The sequence below is a fragment of the Schistocerca nitens genome, chromosome 4 (assembly GCF_023898315.1).
Source record: "Schistocerca nitens isolate TAMUIC-IGC-003100 chromosome 4, iqSchNite1.1, whole genome shotgun sequence".
Taxonomy (NCBI): Eukaryota; Metazoa; Arthropoda; class Insecta; order Orthoptera; family Acrididae; genus Schistocerca; species Schistocerca nitens.
This window is the reverse complement of record NC_064617.1, coordinates 555828665-555842649: the sequence shown is the minus strand read 5'-3', so window position 1 is coordinate 555842649 and position 13985 is coordinate 555828665. Positions and strand designations below refer to the sequence as shown.

Sequence of the window (13985 nt, the reverse complement as noted above, 5' to 3'; positions counted from 1 at the left end):
GAAAATATAGGGCTAGTGTAAGGAACACGGTTCTAACTGCACGTGGTCACTGAATAAGTACAGTGACGGAAAAAGTCCCAACACTCAGAAATAATTAATGTCCAGTAATTGAGTTTCAGGAATATGTTTGTCTAGGTGACTTATTTATATGATTAACATTGCAAGATCGCAGATTAGTTTAAACCCCACTACAAATGTGAGAAGCCAGTGCATTAGTAACTGGTTGAATGCAAGCACCCAGACGTGCACGCATTGTGTTGTTAAGGTTCCGGATGTTGGTTTGCCTGCTGGAGTTGCCTGCCTGTTGTACAAGGTTGACCAATGCAGGGTCGCTAAGTGCTGGTTGGGGATGCCGCTGGGGTTGTCCTCCGATGATGTCCCATATGTGATCGATTAGAGACAACTCTGCTGACTGAGCAGGCCAAGGCGACATGTGGACACCCTGTGGAACATGTTGGATTACAACAGTGGTATGTCGGCGAGCTTAACCTTTTGGAAACAACCACTGGAATGCTGTTCATGAATGGCAGCGTAACAGGTCGAATCACCAGATTTAAGCACAAATTGGCAGTCAGGATGCATGGGATACCCAAGAGAGTGTTCCTGCTGTCATACGAAGTGGCACCCCAGACCTAACTCCAGGTGTACGTCCAGTGTATCAAGCATGCAGACAGATTAGTTGCAGTCTCTCAACTGGCCTCCTTCTACACACACACAAAGCCATCACTGGCACCGGGGCACAGCCTGCTTTCAAGAAAACACAACAGACCTCCATCCTGCCCTCCAGTGATCTCTCGCTTGACACCACTCAAGACGCAGATGGCGGTGGTTTGCGGTCGGTGAAATGCACGCTACGTAGCATGTCGCTCAGAGCAGTCCTTGAAGTAAGCGATTTGTAACGGTTCTTTTCCCCACTGTGGTGCCAACTGCTCCTCAAGTTGCACCTGCAGATCCAGTGCGATGCACCAGAGCCATTTGCCAATCACGATGGTCTTCACTGTCGGTAGTGCCCAGTGGCCGTTCGGAGTTCGATCTTCTTGCAACTGTACATTCTCCTGGCCACCGCTGGTAACAGTAGTGTACAGTAGTTACTTCTCTGCCTAATCTTGCTGCAGTATTGCAGAAGGAACATCAAGCGTCTTTAAGCCCTGTTACATGACCTCATTCAATCTCGGTGTGGTATTGAGAATGGCGTCTTTGTCGCCTTAAAGGCACTGTTCACTAGCATCAACTCATCAAGTCCGATCTCAAAGGTAAATAAAGCTCAAGACCATTACAGCGTGTGTTTAAAGCAAATCTGCTCTGCATTCTCATAGCGGCGCTACTAGCGCCACTCCTGCGCTACGGGCGTAAAATTTGAATAATAATTTTCTTTCGGGTGCACAAGCACGTCCACCAACTTTCGTTTATCAGCATCAGCGCATCAGGGATTCCATGCGACGGAGGGTGGATGAATGTATCCTCGCTAACGGAGGACATTTTGAACATTTCGTGTAACAAAGTGTTTGAAGTCACACTGGTACGTACTGTTGCTGTGTGTTTCCACCCCATGATTAATGTGATTTGAAGAGAAGTAATAAAATGAGCTCTAACATGCAAAGTAAGCGTTTCCGGACACACGTCCACATAACATATTTTCTTTCTTTGTGTGTGAGGAATGTTTCCTGAAAGTTTGGCCGTACCTTTTTGTAACACCCTGTATATACAACCTGCCACCTTCCGAGCATGGAGAATGGCGTATTGTATCACAGCCGTCCACAATACGAACACGAAGAGTCTCTATATTTGGTACCGGGGTTGCGTAGACAAGAGCTTTCAAATGCCCCCATAAATGAAAGTCAAGAGGGTTGAGGTCAGGAGAGCGTGGAGGCCATGGAATTGGTCCGCCTCTACCAATCCATCTGTTGTTGAGAAGCGTACGAACACTTCGACTGAAATGTGCAGGAGCTCCATCGTGCATGAACCACATGTTGTGTCGTACTTGTAAAGGCACATGTTCTAGCAGCACAGGTAGAGTATCCCGTATGAAATCATGATAACGTGCTCCATTGAGCGTAGGTGGAAGAACATGGGGCCCAATCAAGACATCACCAACAATGCCTGCCCAACGTTCACAGAAAATCTGTGTTGATGACGTGATTGCACAATTGCGTGCGGATTGTCGTCAGCCAACAAATGTTGATTGTGAACATTCACAATTTGATCGCGTTGGAATGAAGCCTTATCCGTAAAGAGGACATTTGCATTGAAATGAGGATTGACACATTGTTGGATGAACCATTCGCAGAAGAGTACCCGTGGAGGCCAATCAGCTGCTGATAGTGCCTGCACACGCTGTATATGGTACGGAAACAACTGATTCTCCCGTAGCACTCTCCATACAGTGACGTGGTCAACGTTACCTTGTACAGCAGCAACTTCTCTGACGCTGAAATTAGGGTTATCGTCAACTGCACGAAGAATTGACTAGTGCATTGCAGGTGTGCTCGTCGTTCTAGGTCTTCCCCAGTCACGAGTCATAGGCTGGAATGTTCCGTGCTCCCTAAGACGACGATCAATTGCTTCGAACGTCTTCCTGTCGGGACACCTTCGTTCTGGAAATTTGTCTCGATACAAACGTACCACACCACGGCTATTGCCCCGTGCTAATCCATACATCAAATGGGCATCTGCCAATTCCGCATTTGTAAACATTGTACTGACTGTAAAACCACGTTCGTGAGGAACACTAACCTGTTGATGCCACGTACTGATGTACTTGATGCTAGTATTGTAGAGCAATGAGTCGCATGTCAACACAAGCACCGAAGTCAACATTACCTTCCTTCAATTGGGCCAACTGGCGGTGAATCGAGGAAGTACACTACATACTGACGAAACTAAAATGAGCTCTAACATGTCCACATAACGTCTTTTCTTTATTTGTGTGTGAGGAATGTTTCCTGAAAGTTTGGCCGTACCATTTTGTAACACCCTGTATGTTTCTCTGTATGAATTTCTATTAGGTTGGTACACTTCGCAGCGTGTTTGTTTTGCATGTTAGCATTCTTGTTGCTATGGATTTATTTATCGATTGACATTATCTATTTATAGTTCACTGCTCCTACTTAATTTTACATATTCTCATTTTGTTATTTGGAAATAGTGACTGGAGCTGCGGATGCCAGAAAATCGAGTGCCAGTTGGAAAAATCGGAACATTTTTTATGCATTCTTCTATTTGAGTTAAATAGTGGGGTAACAACAGCGAAGGCAGCCAGAAGCAGTAGCCCCGTATGTGGGGATAAGGCCAATGCACAGAGCAACGCAAATAGACGGTTTTCTTGTTTTAAGGAGGATCTTTTTGGCATTAGTGACTCCCCACGTTCTGGAAAACTTTCGCGTTATGATAAAGATCGTTTAAATACATTAATCCACAATGATTCACATCACTGTACTCACATACTGCCCAATGCGATGAACTGTGATCTTCCAACCATCATGCGAGATTTAGATGCAATGGAGAAGGTTAAAAAAAAAATTTATATGTACCACATGCTCCGTGCCAAAATCACAAAAATCAGACGGTGGCCATATGTGTATCTCTGCTTGCTCGTCATCAGTTGGCTTGTGAACAACACCGACCATTCCTATCCCGTGACTTTCCAGGTGACAAGGACTTGTTTATTTACGCTAACTTAGGGAAAATATAATGTATGGCTGAGCCCAAAGAAAGAAGCAATTCCTAGTACAAAGATATATGCGCATGCACAAATGATAATGTTATGCGTCTGGTAGAACAGCGACTGTGTGGTGTACTATGAATTGCTTCTCCTAGGTGTAACTATCACTGCTCACATTTATTGTCAAAATTTAAGATTTCTTGCAGAAGCTATCCAAGAACAACGACCATGAAGACTGGGTGAAATGGTGCTTCTCCACGATAACGCCCGCTCCCCTTCTGTTAGAGGTCCGCAGCTCGTGGTCGTGCGGTAGCGTTCTCGCTTCCCGCGCCCGGGTTCGATTCCCAGCGGGGTCAGGGATTTTCTCTGTCTCGTGATGACTGGGTGTTGCATGATGTCCTTAGGTTAGTTAGGTTTAAGTAGTTCTAAGTTTTAGGGGACTGATGACCATATATCATAAGTCCCGCAATGCTCAGAGCCATTTGAACCATTTTGAACCTTCTGTTAGAGTGACAAGAAGCACTGAACAGAAGTAGGGTTGGAACTGATTCAGCAGCCACCTTACGCATCTGATTTTGCGTCCTCAGATTTTCACCTTTCCTCCTATCTATCGAGAAAGTTTCAAGGAATTATATACTTGCCGGCCGCGGTGGTCTCGCGGTTCTAGGCGCGCAGTCCGGAACCGTGCGACTGCTACGGTCGCAGGTTCGAATCCTGCCTCGGGCATGGATGTGTATGATGTCCTTAGGTTGGTTAGGTTTAAGTAGTTCTAAGTTCTAGGGGACTAATGACCACAGCAGTTGAGTCCCATAGTGCTCAGAGCCATTTGAACCATTTGAATTATATACTTATATGGATGTGGTGTCTGTTATTTCGGACATGTCCGAAACAACAGACATCATTGATGACCCGCAGCCATCTAGAAAGAAATTAGAATTATATATTAATACCTTTCGCTGCTGACGGGCGTTGATATATTTATCAACGGGACTGGTGAAAATGTGTGCCCCGACTGGGACTCTAACAAAATGCGCAAAACTATAGACCTATATCTCTGACGTCGATCTGTTGTAGAATTTTAGAACATGTTTTTTGCTCGCGTATCCTGTCGTTTTTGGAAACTCAGAACCTACTGTGTAGGAATCAACATGGATTCCGGAAACAGCGATCGTGTGAGACCCAACTCGCTTTATTTGTTCATGAGACCCAGAAAATATTAGATACAGGTTCCCAGGTAGATGCTATTTTCTTTGACTTCCGCAAGGCGTTCGATACAGTTCCGCACTGTCTCCTGATAAACAAAGTAAGAGCCTACGGAATATCAGACCAGCTGTGTGGCTGGATTGAAGAGTTTTTAGCAAACGGAACACAGCATGTTGTTATTAATGGAGAGACGTCTACAGACGTTAAAGTAACCTCTGGCGTGCCACAGGGGAGTTTTATGGGACCATTGCTTTTCACAATATATATAAATGACATGGTAGATGGTGTCGGAAGTTCCATGCGGCTTTTCGCGGATGATGCTGTAGTTTACAGAGAAGTTGCAACATCAGAAAATTGTAGCGAAATGCAGGAAGATCTGCAGCAGACAGTCACTTGGTGCAGGGAGTGGCAACTAACCCTTAACATAGACAAATGTAATGTATTGTGAATACGTAGAAGGAAGGATCCTTTTTTTATGATTATATGATAGCGGAACAAACATTGGTAGCAGTTACTTCTGTAAAATATCTGGGAGTATGCGTATGGAATGATTTGAAGTGGAATGATCATATAAAATTAATTGTTGGTAGTGCGGGTACCAGGTTGAGATTCATTGGGAGACTCCTTAGAAAATGTAGTCCATCAACAAAGGAGATGGCTTTCAAAACACTCGTTCGACCTATACTTGAGTATTGCTCATCAGTGTGGGATCCGTACCAGATCGGGTTGACGGAGGAGGTAGAGAAGATCCAAAGAAGAGCGGCGCGTTTCGTCACAGGGTTATTTGGTTGGCTCTGAGCACTATGGGACTCAACTGCTGAGGTCATTAGTCCCCTAGAACTTAGAACTAGTTAAACCTAACTAACCTAAGGACATCACAAACATCCATGCCCGGGGCAGGATTCGAACCTGCGACCGTAGCGGTCTTGCGGCTCCAGACTGCAGCGCCTTTAACCGCACGGCCACTTCGACCGGCTAGGTTATTTGGTAACCGTGATAGCGTTACGGAGAAGTTTAACAAATTGAAGTGGCAGACTCTGCAAGAGAGGCGCTCTGCATCGCGGTGTAGCTTGCTCGTCAGGTTTCGAGAGGGTGCGTTTCTGGATGAGGTATCGAATATATTGCTTCCCCCTACTTATACCTCCCGAGGAGATCACGAATATAAAATTAGAGAGATTCGAGCGCGCACGGAGGCTTTCCGACAGTCGTTCTTCCCGCGAACCATACGCGACTGGAACAGAAAAGGGAGGTAATGACACTGGCACGTAAGGTGCCCTCCGCCACACACCATTGAGTGGCTTGCGAAGTATAAATGTAGATGTAGATGTAGATCTCCTGCATACATGGCAGACGCTCTATCGATCCGTGCCTCCGAGGGCACAGAGGACAGGGAGTATCTGGCGACCGCCTCCCGTGAGACCCACATTCTCACCTTATATGTCCACACACTACATTCGTAGTCTCCCTACCCAACACACTCATAACACCTGGAAGACATTCTTACCAAGTCCCGTAAGAGTTCAGGTAATATCTGTGCATCCGCACTAAAGATGAAGGTCATGGCCGGTATTGCCAGAACTATATATTTGTATGTATATGGTGTCTGTTGTTTCGGATGTGCCCTAAAGAACCGACATCATTGATGACCTGAAGCCGTCTAGAACGAAATTAGAATTATATATTTATACCTCCAGCTGTTGACGGGCGTTGATATATATCAACGGGGACAGGTGAAAAAGTGTGCCCCGACCGAGACTCGAACCCGGAATCTGCTGCTTACGTGGCAGACGGTCTATCCATCGTAGTCGCCGAGGGCACAGAGGATAGGGCGACTGTAGGGACTATCTTTCGCCCGCGTCCCACGAGATCCACATTCTCACATTGTATGTCCACACACTACATTCTTAGTGTCCCTACCCAACACACTCATTACTCGTAGAAGACGTTCTTACTAAGTCCCACAAGAGTTCGGGTAATATGTGTACATCCGGACATGTCCGAAAGAACAGACACCATATCCGTGTAAGTATATAGTTCTGGCAATACCGGCCACGATCTTCTTCTGTGCGGATGCTCACATATTACCCGAACTCTTACGGGACTTGGTGAGAACGTCTTCCACAAGTAATGAGTGTGTTCGGTAGGGACACTACGAATGTAGTGTGTGGACATATAAAGTGAGTCTCGCGAGAGGCGTGCGCGAGATAGTCCCAGCAGTCGCACTGTCCTGTGTGCCCTCTGTGGCTCAGATGGGTAGAGCGTATGCCATGTAAGCAGGAGATCCCGGGTTCGAGTCCCGGACGGGGCACACATTTTCACCTGTCCCCGTTGATACCTATCGACGCCCGCCAACGGCTGAAGGTATTAATATATAATTCTAGTTTCAAGGAACCGGCTCGACCAGCTCTTCACCTCAAAACCACGTGATTTCTACAGTCGCAGAATCAAAAATTTACCCAGTGTTGGCAGTCTCTTTGTAAATAGTGTAGGAGAAAATACAGGTTGTATGAAAAAGGATTGCTCAAACTTACACGGCTGAAAGTACATGGTAATAGAAGAATAAATGCCAAGTATACATGGGCTCAAACCCCCATGCCTTAAGAGCTATTAGATACTCTTGATGTTCAATATTGTGAAACAAATCTCTTCTACTGCATTATCTTTGCTTTCCATGTTTTGGGAAGTGACAGTATCGACCAAAACGAGAAAAAAATGTCTTGTAAACATGTGCTCTAAACTGCATACCTTAACAGCTATGAGCACCTGTTCATCTTCGGTACTTTGTATGTTTTAAGGTATGCATTTTAGAGCACATTTTTACAGTTTTGGTCCATACTACCACTTTCCAAAATATGTAAAGCAAAGAGCTTGCAGTATAAGACATTTGTTTCATAATATTGAGAATAAAGAATATCTCACAGCTCTTAAGTTATGCGTTTTAGAGCCCATGTTTATTTGACATTTGTGCTTCTATTATCGTGTACTTTCAGGCGTGTAAGTTTGAGCCACCTTTTTGATACACCCTGTATTATTGATGACTAAAGTCCCTGTTGAGGAAAAACGCTACGAACTTATGCACCAACCCACTAGTTTACTTCTTAAGAAACTCATGATGCGCTGGATAAGATGTGTGCGGACACAAGAGGAAATGGCCACAATTCACACTTTTTGCTACGGTCGTAAACTACTGCCTTTCGGTGTAGCGTTGACGGAAAATCTGACGAATTTCACGAGACATCTCAGGTGGCGCGTGATTCACACACGGGCTCTGCTGCCGAGGCACCTCCCAATGTAAACAACTCGGTGGATCTGCTCTCATTGCAAGGTGTCACAGGCGACTGGTAACACATTCACGTCGCTCCAGACGGAGGAGCAGTGTGGAGTCTGGTCGTCCGGCCTCACCCATTGAACATGTACGTGGAAAGGTGACCACTCCTTCAGCAGGGTCCGAGCAGGCATGCATGGGGAGGGGTTGCTAGTTATTGGCTTCAGTGTTAGGCGCATTGTGGAGTCCCTTAATGAACTACCGTTCAGCACCGAGAAAATATCCAATGTGCACTCCGTATGTATGTTGGGGGCCTCATGAAGGATGTGGAACAGGCGCTGCTTGCCGCTTTCTGTGTACAGGGTGCAATCGTCTGGGAAGTCGTGGCTCACATCGGCACCATCTTCAACTGTCGCTTGCGTTCTGGGGCTATCCTTAGTTCGTACTGGCGGCTGACGGAAGTGGTGAAGGCTGCTGGCATCACGTCCAATGTGCAAGCAGATATCGGAACTTGCAGCATTGCCACCATAGTTGATCGGGATTCTCTGGTTCGTCTGTGACGGTCTTGCCTGCAGATTTCTGCATCTGCGTTGTTGAGTGGAGAATTGTAGGACTCTCCCTGATTAGTCTGTGGTGCACTACACGAAGAAAGCACCTACCCAGGCAGCACACGAGATAATTTTTAGGATAGACGATAGCTAGAAATTCTCTCTAGAATATTCTTAAGTCATTATGAGGATAGCGAAATCAGGCTGCGTTCTGTGTAAGGACATTTCATAGTAATTTTATCAGTAAATCTGTTGAAGTGTTCGAAGCAGGTTTTCCACATTTACTGCCCACCAGGAAATTTTTAACACTTAAATTATTACCGGGACCGAGACCTGGGTGAAGTCCGAAGTACAAAGCTCCAAAACGTCAGAGATTCATGGAACATATACTACATACAGAAAAGACAGATTAGGTGCCATGAGAAGGGAAATATTCATTGTAGTGGACAAAAACATTACTTCTACAGAGGTCGAATTTGACTCTAACTTTGAAGGTGTCTATATGCATATAACATGTCTAGATGTAATCAATTTAACTGTTGGAAGTTTTACCGGCCAATCGATTCCACTGTGACAGTGTTACAGTCTTTCAAAGAAAGTCTACGCTCTGTAGCGCGAAAATAGATCACGCTATATTTGGAGGCGGATTTCAATTACCTATCGGAGGCTAACACGTCTAAGGATTCATTTAAGGTGTATCTACAGGCAGTCTTGTGAAGTACTTTGACACACGTTTCCCAAAAACTGTCCTGAGCTGTTAGTTCGAGAGGCCACATGCTATGGAAATATTTTAGACCTTGTAGGTACAAGGAGGCCTGAACTTATGGACGGCGTCACTACAGAGACAGGGATTAGTGATCATAATGTCTTCATAGCCACGACGGTTACGAAAGTTATTCAATCAATCAAGAAGGCTAGGAGAGTATTTTTGCTAGAAATAGCACATAAGCGGTTGTTCCACGATGGTATTGTTTTACTCCCACAAAAACTTCAGTCACATCGTCTCACAGCCGGATATTGCTGTAGAGGTAAGATTTTTACTCCGTCTGAACGACGGATATTTCCCTACGCGAGTACGTTTTTTGTGCTATACTCCTTACTTTTCAAATATATCATTACTCGGAGATAGCTACTAATGCAGGGATACCTTGTGTGTCACAAAGAAGCAAAAGAATGGTGCAGATGGCTTTAGAGCAGTTTGAAGAAAGCGATATTGATTATCATTCAGACGATTCTTATGTTCCTGAGGAGACCATGACAGATTCTGAAATAGATGTGAATGATATTCTCTGCACGTCCGAGAATGAACAAGGTTTTGATGACTCTCTTCAGAACAGGGAAAATGATGACACCAAAACTGACAATTTATCGTGGCAAGATGAACTGTTTCAGTTGGAGTTCCAGAGCGCCGAACAGCGGTACTAAGACACCAAACAAAAACGTAATAAAAATTAGATTTTCATCGATGTTAGACCCTGCCAACCAGTTAGGTATCGACCCAGACCCACAAGAAATATGGCGTCTCTTTTTTAACACTGAGATATTGGATGAGAGAGTAGTACATACCAACTCAAAACTACAAGTGATAAGGAATAAATTACAAAATCCTTCGTCTTCCAGTTATAAAGATACAGACAAAACTGAAATTGATGCAATGATTGGTTTGATGGTGCTATGTTCCATTTTTAAGTCCGGACGTGAAGACTTGGCAAATGACTGTACCGGACGTCCCATTCTTCGAGCAGTCATGTCTCTAAAACGATGTGAAGTTTTACTGGTGGCTCTCAGATTTGATGATGCTTCTACTCGCGAACAAAGGATAAGAGGTGATCCTGCAGTAGCTTTATTTCTAACTGTCAGAAGGTATATTCGATTGGGGCTCATGCACGTGTTGAAGAGAGTCTAATCCTATTTAGATGCCGACTCAAAATATTTATGCCCAAGAAACCTGCTAAATATGGCGTAAAAGCCATGTGCCTCACATATGCACATTCGTCATATCTGTATAATGCTTACATTTATATGGGGAAAGATATGATGGAACAACACTATCTGAGGAAGGGAAAAAGTTCCGAAACCCAACACAGTCTGTGATTGATGTTTCCAAAAGTATATACGGGACAAACAGAAATATCACAGCAGAAAATTGGTTTTCCTCCATTGAATTGTGCAAGGAGCTGCTGAAAAACTGATTGACATATATTGGAAGTCTAAAATCCAACAAAATAGAGGTTAGAAAAGAGTTTCTTCCCAGCCCAAAGAAAAAAGTGGGCTCAAGTATTTACCAGGTTTTACTAAGGATCTTACACAATTGTCTTTTTTTCCAAAAAAATGTAAGGCAGTTTTAGCTCTTTCTTCAATGCACCACACTGCATACACTGATGAAAGTAGCAACAAACCAGCTTCTATAATGCCACAAAATCTGGCGTATACGCCCTAGACATGAAGTGCAGCAACCACTCAGGTAACCAGAGAACAAGGAGATGGCCACTGGCAGTATTTTACATCCTAATATCTGTGAGCTGCGCAAATGCCTATGTCATGTATCTTCATAAAGTTACGATGTCAAGATTTGAGTTCATTAAGAGGATAGGAATGAAATTAATCAGACGTCACATGCAGAGAAGGCACCATATTCCAAACTTACTGGATAACATCAGAAAAATTATTTCAGGGGTTTTGGGTGAAAAGCAAAGACGTGGCTTCAAATGGTTCAAATGGCTCTGAGCATTACGGGACTTAACATCTTAGGTCATCAGTCCCCTATAACTTAGAACTACTTAAACCTAACTAATCTAAGGACATCACACACATCCATGCCCGAGGCAGGATTCGAACCTGCGACCGTAGCAATCGCGCGGTTCCAGACTGAAGCGCCTAGAACTGCTCGGCCACTTCGGCCGACTCTGAGAACTATGGGACTTAACTTCTGAGGTCATCAGTCCCCTAGAACTTAGAACTACTTAAACCTAACTAACCTAATGACATCACACACTTCCATGTCACAGGCAGGGGTCGAATCAGCGACCGTAGCGACATGGGAATCCAACAAAAAGAAAAATAAGCGACAAGACAGAAAAGAGAAAAAAGTGTCATTTTCCCTATAAATTGAACAGAATACGGCATACACGTGTGTGAAATGTCATAAACCCAGTTGCTTACAGAGCTTCATGAAAATATGTAAAATGTGTGTAGAAAGTTTGTGATTTTTTTTCCGTTTCTTTGCATGTATATCAAGACATTTGAGAAAACACATGTAGAGTTTAGAAACTATTTCATTTAAAACAGTAATATTAGATTTTGTGAACTTTACAAAGGAATAATATACGTTATAATATACTTTATAAACTATTTCATGTCAAAACTAGTACCTAATTTTATAATTGTTTTCGTATTGAAATGCAAAATGTGATTGGAAGGCAATAAAAATATTGATATTAATTTTTCTTCAAGCTTTTAAGTTGTTAAATATTTTCCATATTCACTATGGTGGAAATTCTTCGAAAAATCTGGTCACTGAGTCTCCAAGACGGAGGTTACTGTAAACGCCAATTTTTTCACATTTTACGAACTAAGGGTTAATCTAAGGCAGCAGCCATCACATTTCTGGTGCATTAAGGTAGCTGTTTGTACTCTACCTTTGAAGTATCAGTGACGTTATCTTTCGAGAAGATAATGCAAGGTTAAATTTTGTCCATTGCTGTACTGACATATCCCGATACCGAGGGCATTTACGACTAGCATTTTTCCTAATCTCTCGCCTACTATAAATATATGGGCATGGGCTTCCAATATATCGGCATATCATCACTCGCCAGAAACTATGTCCAGCTCTGATACAGAGTTAAGGAATAATAGAATGACATACACAGATCTGTCATCCAAGTAAATGTCAACTTGATAACAGACTCAATGCGAAACCATTGTTGCAACGATTTTTTGTTTAATCACATTCCTGAATTATCACCACAATTTTCAAATTTTTCTCCAAGGGCCAAATATCAACATTGACAACTGTTCAGTAATAAAGTAAATCAGTGACTACCGCATGCATAGAAGTATAAATGCCTTCCCAGCAGCCTTTCAGTAATAAAAACCTTTAAGTTAATAACAAAAGTGCAACACAAAGATGAACGTTAACACTTCAGATGGCAAATCAGTAGTAAGAAAAGGAAGGAAGGCTGGGAAGTGGAAGGAATGAATGGAATTACCGCATATATAAAAGTAACTTGAGGACTACATTGCGATAAGCGATGAGGAAGAGTACGAAGATGAGATGGAGAGGCGATAACGTGTGAGGGATTTGCCAGAGCATCGAAACACCACTCTAAAGAAGGCACATAGAACAGACTACATTTAGTAAGAATTATTAAGATTCTTGGGAGTATAACACTGTTTGAGTTGATATGACATACGAGACAGAAGAAACATCTTCCTACTTCAAGAAGAACGAAATACTCACAATACCAAACAAGGCCGAGCGTGAAAGGTGCAAGTATTACTGAACCATCAGTTTAGTTAGTCGTGGCTGCAAAATAATCATACAAATTACTGACAAAAGACTGGAAACACTGATATGGCTCATCTTCGAAGACAGATTCAAGAAAGATATACCAACATTTGTATCATTCATACATTTAGAAAACCTCTCTTGACACTGTAGACTGGAATTCACTGTATAAATTTCCGTAGTCGTAAGGAATAAAAAACGGAACGCGTTAAATGTTATCACAAGTTGTATATAGACCGTATGGTAGTTCTAAGAGTCGAAAGACGTGAAAGGGGGCAGCAACTACGGCAGAGGAGAGACGGGATTGAATCCTATCCTCCACGTAATTCAATCTGTACATACAGCAAGTGGTAAAGAAAACGGCAGAGAAATTAAAAAAAAGGAACTTGAAGTTCAAGGTGATGAAACAAAAACATTAAAAGTTTGTTGATGAGAAGGCAAAATATTTACAAGTAGAACAGAATGAATACGACGGAAAATAGGTTATGAAATTTCATCAGTAAAGGTAAAACAACGGTAACTGAATTTAGTTGAATTAAATTAGGCGATATTGAAGGATTTAGGTTAGGAAACGAGACAGAGTTGAAGATGAGTTTTACTATTTTGGCAGGAAAATAGCTGACACAAGATGTGAAGCAAGAATCTTTACTGAAGAAGAGAAATATGATATTATTGAAGACAATTTTAAGTGTAGGCAAGTACTTTTCAAAAGGATTTATCCAAAACATAGCCGTTTACGAAATTTAAAAATGAACCATAAACGGTACAGAGAAGAGGTCAATAGAAACTTATCGGAGG

At 43.0% G+C, this 13985-nt stretch overlaps 1 protein-coding gene across 2 annotated transcripts in view; it reads right to left on the bottom strand.

The window, feature by feature from the left end:
* Positions 1–13985, bottom strand: part of LOC126253205 (uncharacterized) — a 599715-nt gene that overhangs the window by 176369 nt on the left and 409361 nt on the right. The window lies entirely within an intron of this gene.